General features: G+C 39.2%; 1 protein-coding gene across 2 annotated transcripts in view; it reads left to right on the top strand.

The window, feature by feature from the left end:
* The first annotated feature begins 13,469 nt into the window (after positions 1–13,469).
* TBCEL (tubulin folding cofactor E like) overlaps positions 13,470–15,188 on the top strand; it is an 83,565-nt gene continuing 81,846 nt past the window's right edge. For both annotated transcript variants that reach the window (XR_014326403.1, XM_082845311.1), the window contains exon 1: positions 13,470–13,631. The gene's annotated coding sequence lies outside the window, so the exon portion shown is untranslated. The remainder of the gene's footprint in view (positions 13,632–15,188) is intronic.

Raw genomic sequence — 15,188 nt, 5'->3', positions numbered from 1 at the left:
TCCATCCAAAAACAACAGAATATACATTTTTCTCAAGTGCTCATGGAACATTCTCCAGGATAGATCATATCTTGGGTCACAAATCAAGCCTTGGTAAATTTAAGAAAATTGAAATTGGACCATGGAGTCTAAATTGTATAGCACTAACCATAATGGCTGGTACACAGTGGTGGGTACACAATAATGAACAAATAAAAAACATACATCTCCCCTTACATGACTTCCACAATTCATTTATACATCCTCAACATAATTGAAAAGTTTAAGTTTGTGAGTGGAGAGAATGTTTTGGCAGGAACTGAGGCTCTGTAAATTCTTGAGTCTTATCCTGCTCTACCCATCTAACCAACTGTTCACTTCCCTTTCCCCATTATGGTATTTGATGTACATATATACTAAGTGTATATGCATATATATATATACATACCTACATACATATGCATATGTTCATATAAGAGACAAAGACATTCTTTACTTCTGTGAGGCCTCTGCCTTAAATGTTTTCCTTGAGGAATTTGGGGTCTAATGGGGGTCACATATATAATAAGTTACCTGTTAAAAGCTGTAATAAAAGAATATGAAAAGTTCTTGGGAGCATAATGGAAGGAGCAATTTAAATCTGTCTGGTGGGTGGGGATGTCTTCACAGAGGAATTGACATATGAGCTCAAAATTAAGAGACAAAAGGTTTCATTTAACCTTTGTTCCAAAGAAACTCACTTAAGAGAATAGAAAGAACTTATACTAAGAACTAACATTTATTGAGTGTTTACTATCTACGAGGCTCTAAGCACATTACACACTTTAGCCATTTAATCTATGAATAGGGTCTGTTTTTATTCCTATTTTTCTGGTGAGGATTAGGGAGGTTGATTACTCTGCTTACTGAGAGGCCCAAGTGGGACTCAAGTCCGGGTCTCGCTGATGCTCAAGCCCGTGAAGCGGGATTAGCACTAGCAAAGGCCCAGGAAACGTGAAAGTACATCAGGTGCCCATGAAAGAGAGCAGACTGGGCAAGGGTGGGGGAAGAGGAGAGGAGTATGGCGGGGGCGGGAGTAGAGGAACAGAAGGAGAGCCAGGAAAACCAGGCTGTGCCCAGATTCTAGTCCTCAACTAGGGGTGAGTTCCAGTTATCTATTTCTGTACAACAAACTACCCGAAACTTAGTGACATAAAACAACCATTTTATCATGCTCACAGATGTGGCAGGTCAGGAATTCAGAGAAGACACAGTGGGATGACTTGTCTCTGCTCCATAATGCCTGGGGCCACAGCCAGAAATACTCAAATCCTGCGGGTGACTCAATGCTGGGGGCTGGAAACATGTGAAGCCTCGTTCACTCACATGTCTGGCAGCTGATGTAATTATCTGAGACCTTAGCAGGGCTGTTGGGATACCCTCATATGACCTCTCTATGTGCCTCCACTGGCTTCCTCACAGCCTGGTAGCTAAGTTGTCAGCACACGTGTCTCAGGAGAACATGAGAGCAGTACGTGGCGTTTTACTCCACTGATTGAGGCAGTCACAAAGGCTCTCCAGGTCCAAGGAGAGAGGATGAAGACCCCGCCAGTCAATGCAAGGAGGGTCAAAGAATTTGTGGCCTATTTTAAAACTACCACAGTCAGTGAATCAGATCATTAAATAGGAGAGACCTTTCATTTCATGGAAAGCCAGTCTGCTAGCACTGAGGTGATGCCTACTGCTATACAAATTTTACGTGTAAAATGTATGCAATTATGCCACCTGCTCTTCCAAAGTTCTCCCTGAACCTTTGTTTTTCTCATTGACTTTTCTGTAGTCTACCTTACTTCCCTCATTTACAGTTTTACATGAGACGAGCCAGGTTTAAATGAGTCACATAGGAGAACCGTGAAGATTTTTAGACACAACTAGCTGTAAAATTCTAACAAATAAATAATAACATAACAAGAAAATTTTATATTGAAGAGGATTACTTTCCTAGTGCCTTAATAGCTGGCTGAATCTTTTGGATAAACATCATGTACAATCTGTTTAATTGCATTCAGTGTTATTTCAAAATTGGTATAATGTTTTTAAATGACATATTCACAGAATTCAATGGAGCCTCCAGAGGTAGGTGAGCAACTAAACCCTCCAAAACAGAAGGATACATTTGAGCAATATTTAATCTTAATGGAAAGCCAGGTTTACCTATGACAAGTTCCTGGCTTGGAGGCAACGCTTACTGTGATACAACTTTGCTGAGTTAAATGTTCACAGAGAGTAGAGAACGACAGGGTAGCCAAGCAGCTGCTTTATTGTGAACCCGCATTTAAAACATGCCTCAGAACACTTGATTAAATGTTTTCTGCACCCTCATTTGAGTCTACAAGTGGTTCTTTAGAGAGTAACTTAATAGTACAATTAGTAGTTGAATTATGTTCTAATATTATTCATTAATTCATATATTCCACCAATTTTGTTGACGAACTACCATGGCCAACTCTTGAGCTAGTTACTGAGTGTTATCAGCAAACTATAGATGTAGAAGTATGTCAATTTTAGAGAGATTCCCCTTTTAAATGATTAATCCTTACTGGAGAAAAATGACTTGAGTTTGCATAAAATTTTATCTTTAGAAGCTAAATGAGTAAGTGCATGAAAAGCTAAGAATAATATCTGGCTCTAGCAAGAGCTCACTGCATGTTTAGCTCTGTTATTAAGCTTAAAATGCTCACTAAAATTCTCTCAAGTTCCCATATCTATTGACACTATATTTCTTGCATAAGTCAAAGATTAGTAAAAATCCCAATATCTCTCATGAACATAGATGCAAAAACCTTCAACAAGATATCAGCAAATCATATCTGACAATATATAAAAAGAATTAAACACAATCAAGTGCAGTGCAAGGCTGGTTTAACGTTTAAAAATCAATTAATGTAGTTTCCATTGTATGGATGTTTCACTTCCTTGGTTAAATTTATTTCTAAGCATTTTATTAGTTTTAGTGCTATTGTGAATGGGATAGTTTTCTTTATTTCTTTTTCAGATATTTTATTGTTACTGTATAGAAACACAACTGATTTTTGTACAATTTTATATCTTGCAACATTACTGAATTTGTTGATTAGTTCTAACAGTTTTTTGGTTGAGTCTTAGGACTTTCTATATATAAGATCACATCACCTGCAAATAATGACAATTTAACTTCTTCCTTTCCAATTTTGTTGCCTTTATTTTGAGTGATTGCTCTAGCTAGGACTTCTAGTATTATGTTGAATAAGAGAATGTGCACTCTTGTCTTATTCCTGATCTCAGAGGAAAAGCTTTCAGCCTTTCACTCTTGAGTATGATGTTAGCTGTGGGTATGTCATATTATTTATTTTATTACATTTATTTATTATATTGAGGTATGTTCCTTCTATACCCAACTTATTGAGGGTTTTTATAATGCAGGATGTCATATTTTGTTAAATGCTTTTTTTGCATCTATTGAGATGATCATGTGATTTTTATCTTTCATTCTATTAATGTGATGTATCACATTTATTGATTTGCATAAGTTGAACCATCCTTGAAACCCAGTGATAAATTCCACTTGATCATGGTGTATGATCCTTTTAATGTGTTGTTGAATTCAGGTTGTTAATATTTTGTTAAGAATTTTTGCATCTGTATTCAGCATGGATATTGGTCTATAGTTTTCTTTTCTTGTAGTATCCTTAACTGGCTTTGATATCAGGATAATTCTGTTCTTGTAAAATGAGTTTGGGAGTGTTCCCTCCTCTTCAATTTTTTGGAAGCATTTGAGAAGAATTGGCCTTAATTATTCTTTAAATGTTTGATAAAATTCAACAGTGAAACCATGTGGTCCTGGGCGTTTTGTGTTGAGAAGTTTTTGATTTCTGATTCAATTTCCTTTTTGGTCTGTTCAAATTTCCTGTTTATTCACGATTCGGTCTTGGTAGTTGTATATTTCTAGAAATTTATCCACTTGGGGAGATAAATTTATCCAATTTGTTGGCACATAATTGTTCATAGTGGTCTTTTATGATCCTATATATTTCTGTGGTATCAGTTGTAATAACTCCACTTTCATTTCTGATTTTAGAAGTTTGTGTCTTCACTCATTTTTTCTTAGTCAAACCAGCTAAAGGTTTGTCAATTTTGTTTATCTTTTAAAAAAAAATCAGTTCTTAGTTTTCTGGATCTTTTCTATTATTTTTCTGGTCTCTATTTCACTTATTTCTGCTCTGATCCTTGTCAGTTCCTTCCTTGTGCTAACCTTGGGCTTAGTTGTTATTCTTTTGCTAATTCCTTGAGGTATAAGGTTAGGATGCCTATTTGAGACCTTTCTATTTTCTTAATATATGAATTTATCACTACAAACTTTCCTGTAAGAACTGCTTTTGCAGCATCCTATAGGTTTTAGTATATTGTGTTTTGATTTTCATTTACTTTGAGACATTTTAAAATTTCCTTTTGATTTTTTCTTTGACCCATTAGTTAGATGTTTAGGAGTGTGTTGTTTAGTTTACACATGCTTGTAAATTTTCAGTTTTCCTCTTGTTGTTGATTTCTAGTTTCACATAACTGTGGTTAGAAAAGATACTTGGTATGATTTTGATCTTAAATTTGCTAAGACTTGTTTTGCGGCAATGAAATCTACAAGACTTGATGAAAAAAACTGAGGAAGACACACACAAAAATGTAAAAATATCCTGTGTTCATGGATCAAAAGAGTCAATATTGTTAAAATGTCCTACTACCCAAGCCATCTATAGACTCCAAATAGCCAAAGCAACACTGAAAAAGAAGAACAAAGCTGGAGGCACCACAGGTCCTGATTTCAAACTATATTACAAAGCTATAATAATTACAACAATATGGTACTGGCATAAAAATAGACACACAGACCAACAGGACAGAATAAAGAGCCCAGAAATAAACACCTGCACTTATGGCCAACTAATATTTGACAAGATAACCAAGAATATACAATGGGGAAAGGATAGTCTCTTCAACAAATGGTGTTGGGAAATCTGGATATACAGAAAAATGAAATTGGACCCCTGTCTTACACCATACACAAAAATCAACTCAAACTGGATTAAAGACTTAAACATAAGACCTGATATTGTAAAACTCCTAGAAGAAAACATAGGAAAGAGGCTCCTTGACATTGATCTTGGCAATGATTTTTTTATGTTATAGCACAAGCACAAGCAACAAAATAAAAAAATCAACAAGTGGGACTACAATTAACTAAAAAGCTTCTATACAGCAAAAGAAGCAATGAACAAAATGAAAAGGCAACCTACAGACTAAGACATTTGCAAACCACATATCAAATAAGAGGTTAATATTCAAAATTTAAAATAACTCATACAAATCAATAAACAAAAATCAAACAATCTGATTTAAAAATTGGCAGAAAACTTGAACAGGCATTTTTCCCAACGGACATCTATTTTTCCAAAGAAGACATCCAAATGAACAACAGGTACCTGGAAAGATACTCAACACCACTAATCATCAGGAAAATGCAAATCAAAATCACAATGAGATATCACCTAACATTTGTTAGAATGACTATTATCAAGAAGATAAGAGATAACAAGTGTTGGTGAGGATGTGAAGAAAAGGGAACCCTTGTGTACTGTTGGTGGGAATATAAATTGGTTCAGCCACTAGGGAAAACAGTATGGAAATTCCTCAAAAAATTAAAAATCAAACTACCATATGATCCAGCAATCTCATTTCTGGGTATTTAGCCAAAGGAAATGAAAACCGGATATCAAAAAGATACCTGCACTCCCATGTTCATTGCAGCATTATTCACAGTAGCAAAGATATGTAAACAACCTAAGTGTCTGTCAATGGATAAATGGATACAGAAGATGTGGCGTACATATACACAATGCAATATTATTCAGCCATGAAAAAGAAGGAACTCCTGCATTTGCAACAGCATGGATGAAACTTGAGGGTGTTATGCTAAATGAGATAAGCCAGACAGTGAAAGACAAATAATGTATGATATCACTTATATGTGGAGTTTGAAAAAGCCAAACTTGTAGTAGAAACAGAGACTAAAGTGTTGGTTACCAGGGGCTGGGGAGTGGGGGAATTAAGGAGATGTTATTTAAGGGTACTTAAACTTGCAACTAGAAGATGAATATGTTCTGGAGATCTAGTGCTCAGAAAAGTGATTATAGTCAACAATACTGTATTCTAAACTTCAAAGTTGCAAAGAGACTAAATCTTAACTGTCCTCACCACAAAAAAAGAAGTGATAATTATGTGAGATGATGGCGGTGTTAGCTAATGCCATGGTGGTAAACATATTGCAATATATAAATGTATCAAATTAACACTTACACAATGTTGTATGTTATTATATCTCAATTAAAAACATCAATTAATGTAATCTGTCATATCAATGGACTAAACAAATTAGAAAATATTTTAAACTGAATGATAATGCTGCATATCAAAACTATGGCAATCAACTAAAGCTGTATGTAGAGGCAAATATGTAGTTCTAAATGCATTAGAGAAAAGAAGAAAGTTAGAAAAAGAACAGTAAATTATACCCAATAAGAGCAGAAGGAAGAAAATAATAAAGAAATAAGTAGAAAATAATAAAACAGGGAAAAGTATAACAGAGAGATTCAACAAACCAGTAATTGATTTTCTCAGAAGACCAAAAAAACTGGTGAGATTAATCAAGGAAAAAGACAGGGCACAAGTAACCATTACCTAGAATAAAAATGAGATGTCACTATAGGTCCTGTAGCTCTGACAAAGATAATAGGATATCATGAACAACTTTATGCTAATACATTTGAAAACTTAAACGGAGTGAACAAATTCCTGGAAAACTACAACTTAACTAAAGTGCGTGTAAGGAAGAGTAGGAAAATTTGAATAATGCCTAACTATGAAATAAATTGAATCTGTAATTGAAAACTTTTCATATAAAAAACTCTAGGTCAAAATGGCTTTACCAGAGAACTCAAACAATCATCTAAGGAACAAATGATGCCAATATTACACAAATTTTTGCAGGGAATAGAAAAAGAGAGAATACTTTTTTTTTTAATTTTTAAATTTAATTTTATTTTTTATACAGCAGGTTCTTATTAGTTATCTATTTTATACATATTAGTGTGTATATGTCAATCCCAATCTCCTAATTCATCCCACCACCACCACCACCCCCCGTCACTTTCCCCCCTTGGTGTCCATACGTTTGTTCTCTACATCTGTGTCTCTATTTCTGCCCTGCAAACTGGTTCATCTGTACCATTTTTCTAGATTCCACATATATGCGTTAATATACGATATTTGTTTTTCTCTTTCTGACTTACTTCACTGAAAAAGAGAGAATACTTTTCAACTAATTTTATCAGACCAATAAGAAAAAGACAAACTCAGTAGAATAAAAGGACATATACTCTTCATGAAAGACAATATCAATTGGCCAATAAGCATAGGAAGAGATACTCAACCACCTTATCATTAAGGAAATGCAAATTAAAACAAAATAAGAGGGCTTCCCTGGTGGTGCAGTGGCTGAGAGTCCGCCTGCAGATGCAGGGGACACGGGTTCGTGCCCTGGTCTGGGAAGATCCCACAAAAAAAAAAAAAAAAAAAAAAAAAATAAGATACTACTACACAACCATCAAAATGACTAAAATTAAAAAGATGCACAATACCAAGTATTGATAAAGATGTGGAACAATTGTAACTCGTACACTGCTGTCAGAAGCGTAAATTGGCACAGGCACTTCGGAAAACTGTTTGGCAGTATAATCCAAAGTTGCACTGCCCAATATAGTAGTAGTAATAGTACCACATTTGGTTACTGAACACTTAAGAAGTAGTAGTAATAGTTAGTACCACTTTTGTTTATTGAACACTTAAGAGGTAGTAGTAATAGTTAGTACCACATTTGGTTACTGAACACTTAAGCTGTGGATAGTACAAATTGTAATAGGGTAAAATACACACTGAATTTTGAAGATTCAATATATGAAAGAATGTAAAATACCTAATTAATAATTTTCATATTGATGACATTAAAATGACATTTTGGATATATTGGAGTAATAAAGTACATGATTAATATTCATGTTTTAAGTTTTTAATGTGGCTACTAGAAAATTTTAAATTACATATGTGACTTGACTTGCACTATATTTCTACTAGACAGTGCTGATCTAAAGCTATGACCCATCAATTTTACTCCTGAGTATATTCCCAACAGAAACGTGTATATATGTGCACTAAAAATTAAGTACAAGAATGTTCATAGCAGCATTATGCATAATAGTCAAAAGCCTGAAACAACCCAAACATCCTTCAATAGTGGAACAGATAAATAAATTGTGGTGGATTATAATATGAAATACTATTTAACAACAAAAATGAATAAACTTCAGCTATAGGCAACAATGTGGAAGATTCGCCGTGTTAAGTGAAGGAAGTCATCTCATTTCATTTCATTTATATAGTTTAAAAATGGAAAAATAAGCTACAATATTAGAAGAATAGTAGTTAACTTTGGGGAGAATGGTGGTGTAGTTACTGGGGGAAGACTTTGGGAAACTGGCCTTGTTCTATGACTTGACAGGCTGGTGGTTACATGGGTTTTTGCTTTGTGATAATTCATTGAACTGTTCATGTATGTACAGTTTTCTCTGTGCATATTATACACACAGAAATATAAAAACTAAGAGGGTTTAGTGACGTTTCCAGCAATTTGTTACAAATGATCTTAATAAATGTAAAGCCTCCTTGATAATTAAGCTTCTTACGACTGATCCATTTATGCACATAGCAGAACTAATTGGTTTTTTTTAAGACCATATTCTGCCCAGTAAGAAAATCCTAATGCTTTCTAAGTAGTTCTAGGTATGAGTCTCCAGGTTAAACTAAAAATATTTCTGCCTTTTGCTTGGTCATTAAGCTTGGCATGACAGTTCATTTCCTGACAGATACGTCAATAATGTTGACCAAAATAAAATACAGAATCTCAGAACTGCAGAATTTAAAGCTGTAATGTAGGCTAAAAGTTTTTTGAGTAGTGATTTCTCTGGGAATCTCATGGAAACTATGGTACTTCCTCTTGAAAATATATACATGTAAAATATTATATGTATTCACCATGGTTGTTTATCCAATTCAGGTTATCAGACAGATAAAGCTCTAAGGCAGAAAGAGATCAAGTGACATGGCTGGTTAGTGGGAAAACCAGGACTAGCATTGCAGACTCTCAATTTCGAAACCAGCCATTATTCTTTCAAGTGAAGCAGTTGTTTTTCTCTTCCCCTGTGTTCCCATTTGTGTACTGATGCTGTTCATACTGAATTCTCATATAATTCTGTCCTTATCCTTTTGCCTACTTGGGAGAGGTCTTCAGCTAAGAAGATGACTCCCTAAATCCCCTTTTAAAATAATAGACATTTAACTGTCCTATATCACTGTTATTTGGGCACATGCATTATCTTTCCAACTACATTTTAGGGACGATGCCTTATCCGTCTTTGTTTTCCCCAAACCACCTAGCTAGGTGAAAGACATACATCCATTATAAAATAACCATTTGTTGAATTAGAAGAACATGCAAAAATCTGACTGAAACTTCCTGTTGAACTATAGCCCATCATTACTATATCCCATTATTATGAACTCAGATTCTGGTGTCAGACTGACCTAAATATGAATTCAGCCTCTGCCATTTACTAACTGTATGTTGCTGGGTATATCACTTAACCTGAGTCTTACTTGGCAAATCTGATGGCACCAAATGTACTTCACAAAAATCATTGTAAGGGACTTCCCGGGTGGCGCACTGGTTATGAATCTGCCTGCCAACACAGGGGACACAGGTTCAAGCCCTGGTCCGGGAAGATCCCACATGCCATGGAGCAACTAAGCCCGTGCGCCACAACTACTGAGCTTGAGCTCTAGAGCCCGTGAGCCGCAACTACTGAGCCTGTGCGCCACAACTACTGAAGCCCGCGCGCTTAGAGCTCATGCTCCACAACAAGAGAAGCCAACGCAATGAGAAGCCTGTGCACTGCAACGAAGAGTAGCCCCCGCTCGCCACAACTAGAGAGAAAGCCCATGCGCAGCAACGAAGACCCAATGCAGCCAAAAATAAATTAATTAATTTTAAAAAATCTTTGTGAGGATTAAAGGAAATAATCTATGTGAAATATCTCGAGCATGTTTGGCACATAATAAAAACTCAGAAAGTAGCTATGATTATTGTTATAGCATACTCAGCCCTGAATTAAAGAGCTGGATGGAGGACCGTAGACTTAGAATCTTAGAATTGGACTAGTTGACTAGTTAACTAGTCCAACTGATCCAGGAATTATTTATACACCATTCTAACAGATTTCCCCTTTGCTTAACCTATCCCATTCTTTGCTTAACCTATCCCAGTAACGGTGAATTCATTAGAACCCACTAAAGCACTCCAATTCTTCAGAAGTTCTTCCTTATTATTAGCTTGAACTATATGAAATTGCTGTTTGTAGGTCAAAAAAATTAAATTACCAACAATTTCTACTAAAATGACCAGAAATGTGCCTTTCTGTTACTTTCTCTCATTTTACTTCCCTATCAACTGTCTCCTTGTCTATAACGGTCCTTTAGGGATAATAGGGAATCAACTGTGAACAAGATGGATCTAGCTCCTGCCTTCATTAAGGCTTATGTGCTAGTCAAGGAGACAAGAAAATAAGCAATTATATATAATTTTCAGTCTCCAGGAGGTGGAAGAATAATGTTTCAAGCAAAGGGTTCAGCGAAGCAAATTCCCAAAGAACTTACACATGAGGGCTTGAGAGTCTAGAGCAGCACTGCCCAAGAGAACGTTCTGTGATGATGAAAATAGTCTATATTGTCAGTGTCCAATATGATAGTCCTAGTCACATATAGCTACTGAGCACCTGAAATGTGGCTAGTGTTATGTGACTCAGGAAATGCAATTTTAATTCATTTAAATTTAAATAACCACATACGGCTAGTGCCTACCAGATTGAACAGGGCGGTATAGAATAAGAGCAGACAGGGAAGAACACGATCACACATGAGTTTTAGAAAGATAATTCTGCCTATCTTGTGGAGATAGACCAGGGATAGGTAGAGACATTGATCTTGTCTTTAGGAGTTTGCACCATAAGGGGAGAGAAGGGAATGAAAGAAAAGTAAGTCAAGGATATCTCCAAGAAACAAGGAAGCATACACAGTCATCTCTCGATATCTGTGGGGGATTGTTCCAGGACCTTTGCAGACACCAAAATCCACAGATGCAGACACCAAAATCCACAGATGCAGACACCAAAATCCATTTATATAAAATGGTGTAGTATTTGCAAATAACCCCCACATATCCTCCAGTATACTTTAAATCATCTCTAGATTACTTATATTACCTAATATAGTATAAGCGCTATGTAAATAGTGCCATGTAAATAGTTGCCTGTGCACAACAAATTCAAGTTTTGCTTTTTGGAACTGTCTGGAATTTTCTTTTTTCTGAATATTCTCTACCTGCGATTGGTTGAACCTGTGGGTATCGAACCCCAGGGGTACGGAGGGCTGACTGTATCTAATCACACCCAATCATATACATTACTCATATATGTAGTTATATACATTGTACACAGAATTCGTTAACAGTAATGACCCACATTTCTTGCCTTTTTTCCTAGTTGTTCACAGGACATCTAACTTCCTGCATATTTCTGGGTGTCCCCAAGGGTACCTGAGCTCACAAGTAAGTCTATCAGTAAAGTATCCATGCAGCATCTGCCTCACTCTTCTTCCTCTGTGCCTAGTCTACTCAGCTCTTCTCATGATCCTTGCCACTGAGGCGACTTTAGATGTTGGTTATGCCAACAATCCTGATGCTTCCAAAGCCATCCATCCTAAGGTGCCAGAAAGATGCTCTGTTCTCTGAAGAAGGAGGAGGGAGGCCCCCACCTCAGCCCCACTGCTTGGCTCACCCTTCCCGTGATCCTCAGAACAGTTTCTTTTATTTTTCTTTTTTTTTTTTTTGCAGTACGCGGGCCTCTCACTGTTGTGGCCTCTCCTGTTGAGGAGCACAGGCTCCGGACGTGCAGGCTCAGTGGCCATGGCTCATGGGCCCAGCCGCTCCGCGGCATGTGGGATCTTCCCGGACGGGGGCACGAACCTGTGTCCCCTGCATCGGCAGGAGGACTCTCAACCACTGCGCCAACAGGGAAGCCCCAGAACAGTTTCTTTAATCATCTCTTTCAGGCTTTTTTTTTTTTTTCGAATTTCCCTAAGCCCTACCAATGGGACAAATCAAAACAAAATACAATAAGAGAAGTAAGTCCCCAGGAACTGCCACTGAGTCCCTCGTAAAGAATTTTGTCTTCCCCACTCTATGAACCAATAAATACACGTGCATGCACATCACAACTCCTCACCTGCTCCCTGACACACACTACACGAAAGCACACACAACTTATGCACGTAGACCTTGTCAACTCATAGCTCTTCAGCTAAAATATCCTCATAAGGCTGAATTCTCTTCAGGATCAGCCAGCATCATCCCTATTTCATGTACATTCCTGCAAAAGAAATGGTCAAAGAAGTACTAAGCAATCACAGCTAAACAGTAAGACATAACATGTATGGAGCTGGAGCAACAGTATGGCATAATGTGAAATGCATGGATTTGACTTTCATGCCAGATTGACCTGAATTCCAATCTCAGCCTGGTCATTTTTACTAATGGTCTTGGGCAGATCACTTAACCTCTATGAAGTTCAGTTTTTAATTCTATAAAATACCTACTTTGGGAAGGTGGTAAAAATTAGAAGTAGCATATGTACAGTGCCTGTTATCTGGAAGGGGCTCAATAAGGGGAAGATGCTATTACTACGAAGGTGTTGGAGCACCAAAAGCTCAGGATGCCACAGGCCCTGTGAAGAGGACACAGAATAAAGGCCAGAGTGCTACCGCATCCTTACACAAAAGCATCTTGGGACTGTATTAGATTACAGCCTAGAGCTCGCTATTGAGGACACTGAAGACAGAGACAGTAAGTGAATTGATCAGGGTCACACGGCAAACTAGTGACAGAATCAGGACAAAATCCTAAGTAAGTCTGGAAGGTTCAACTTAATGCTCCTTTTCTGTAAGACAGCACCCTCGCAGAAGCCCGGGCTCTGCTCTGACCTGCCCCTATTCCACTCTGATTTGACAATTTGTACTCATCCTTTGCACCCAGGGTGTCCCCTCATGACGGGCAAGAGAAAGAGCCCATGAGGTGTGTTTCTAGGGTCGACCAGGCCGGCACAGACATCCCCGTCGCCATGGCAACCCCAGCTCGGTCGGGGAGGACCCGCTCCTCCGGCGCCCCCTCCCATTACGCAGCGGACGTGACACGTGCGACGGGGTCACGTGTTGTTGTTGGGCCGGGAAAGCTGCTTCCGGGTCAATGCAGGACACTGGGCTCCGGCGGCCGGAGTGGGGGACGAGGTGAAGCGGATCCGGTCTGCAGCCGGCCGGGAGCAGGCCGGAGGCTGAGCGGCGGCCACGGCTGCGGCCGGGAGGGGGGAGGAGAGGCGCAGCCCGAGGAGCCGCCGCAGCAGCTCCCCCGCCTCCCGGGCTGAGGGGTGAGTGGAGCCCGGGCCTGCCGGCTCCGCCGGGTTCTCGAGGCCCGAGGGGCTCCCCTCCGGAGCCGGGGTGCCGTACGAGGAAACAGCGGGAAGAAGTCGGAGCGGGACGAGGCCTGCGTGGGCGAAGGGGAGGATGGGACATCTGCCCGGTCGGAGGGAAGATGGGGCCGGGCCTGGGCTGAGGCGGCGCGGGGAGGGCCTGGGCTGGGAGAGGGAGTCGGGGCCCGGGTTGGAGGAGGGCGTCTGGGGGGAGCCTGTCCGAATTCCTGAGAATCCGGACTAATCACTGTGCCCCGGGGGCGTGGGGGATGAGGAGATGCCCCCTGGCTGGTAGGAGATGAGACGACTCGGGGGCTGCTGGGGAAATAGGAAACTTGCCTCTGAACCACTGAAGCAAAAAAAAAAAAAAATCAAAAAATCAAAAATAAAATAAAGGACGTTTCCCGAGGGAGGTTTGGTGGGGCAAGGAGCGGACTGGCATTCCCAGGCTCTTGGGACTCTAGGCCTGCCCCTTCCGGGGGCTGGTAGAGGGATGCGGTAGTTCAATAAGGACTTTTGGGAGAATCATTTTGCCCCCAAGACAATTAACTGACAGTGAGGCGCTTGGAGTAGGATGGGGCCTGGGAGGAGGGTGCCCCGTCCTGGGATCTGGGAAAGGGGGAGGGTAAGAACCTGTGAGGAGCTTCATTCTTCGCTGAGAATGGGGAGTACAGAGTACAAGGCTCTCTTCTAGGGAGACATACTGGGAATTGGTGAAGCGAGAAGGAGATTTAATACTGTCTTCTCTTGGGGCACAGTGTTCTAGAAGTTGTAGTTCAGGGAAGTTGGTTGGAAGACTAGAACTGTTTATAGTCAGTGGAGGAAGGAGGAGCTCTACTCTGAAGGTTGCTAAGCTACCAGAAGCTTGTAGGCACCGCCTAGGTCTGTTGTTTGGGGAAGTTAGCAGTTCTTTCAGGTCCAGATACAGGTTTAGTTGAGGCATGTCCCCATTCTTTTTATGCTGCCCTGGAGCTCTTAAATTGGTTTCCACGAGTCCATCTTGAGCTAAGAGATTATGTGTAGGTTCGGAGGACTAATGAAGACATTCAGCCTTTGAGTCCTGAGGCATTTGACCTAAATCTCTAGGGTAGGAGCTTTCAAACTTTTTGCTCCATAGTTAGAAGCACATTTTACATCATGATCTAGTACATACCGACAAAAGTTTCACAAAGCAGTATTTACCCTTGTTACTTATGATGCATACTGATCATTTCTATTATATTTCATTCTTTTCCATTAAAAAATGCTGACTCAATCCACTAAATTGTTATGTGGGTCACAAGTTGCAGTTTGACAGGCACTTTCGCCAAGGCACATTTCTTTGGCTTCAATTAGTGTCTTCATGTATGTTTCTAGAGAGCAAGGATGATTACAAGGAGATGGATGGGGAGGTAGAGTGGAGCCCACCTGGTGCGACGGACTGCTTCATTTGTTTACATATTTATAAGGGGTAGCAAATTGTACCATAATCTTAACCTTTGATAGCTTAATGTTGCCTGATCATTTGTGAAATTT

Source organism: Leucopleurus acutus, assembly GCF_964270905.1.
Source record: "Leucopleurus acutus genome assembly, chromosome: 8".
In the NCBI taxonomy this organism is placed as follows: Eukaryota; Metazoa; Chordata; class Mammalia; order Artiodactyla; family Delphinidae; genus Leucopleurus; species Leucopleurus acutus.
This window is presented reverse-complemented; position numbering and strand designations above follow the sequence as displayed.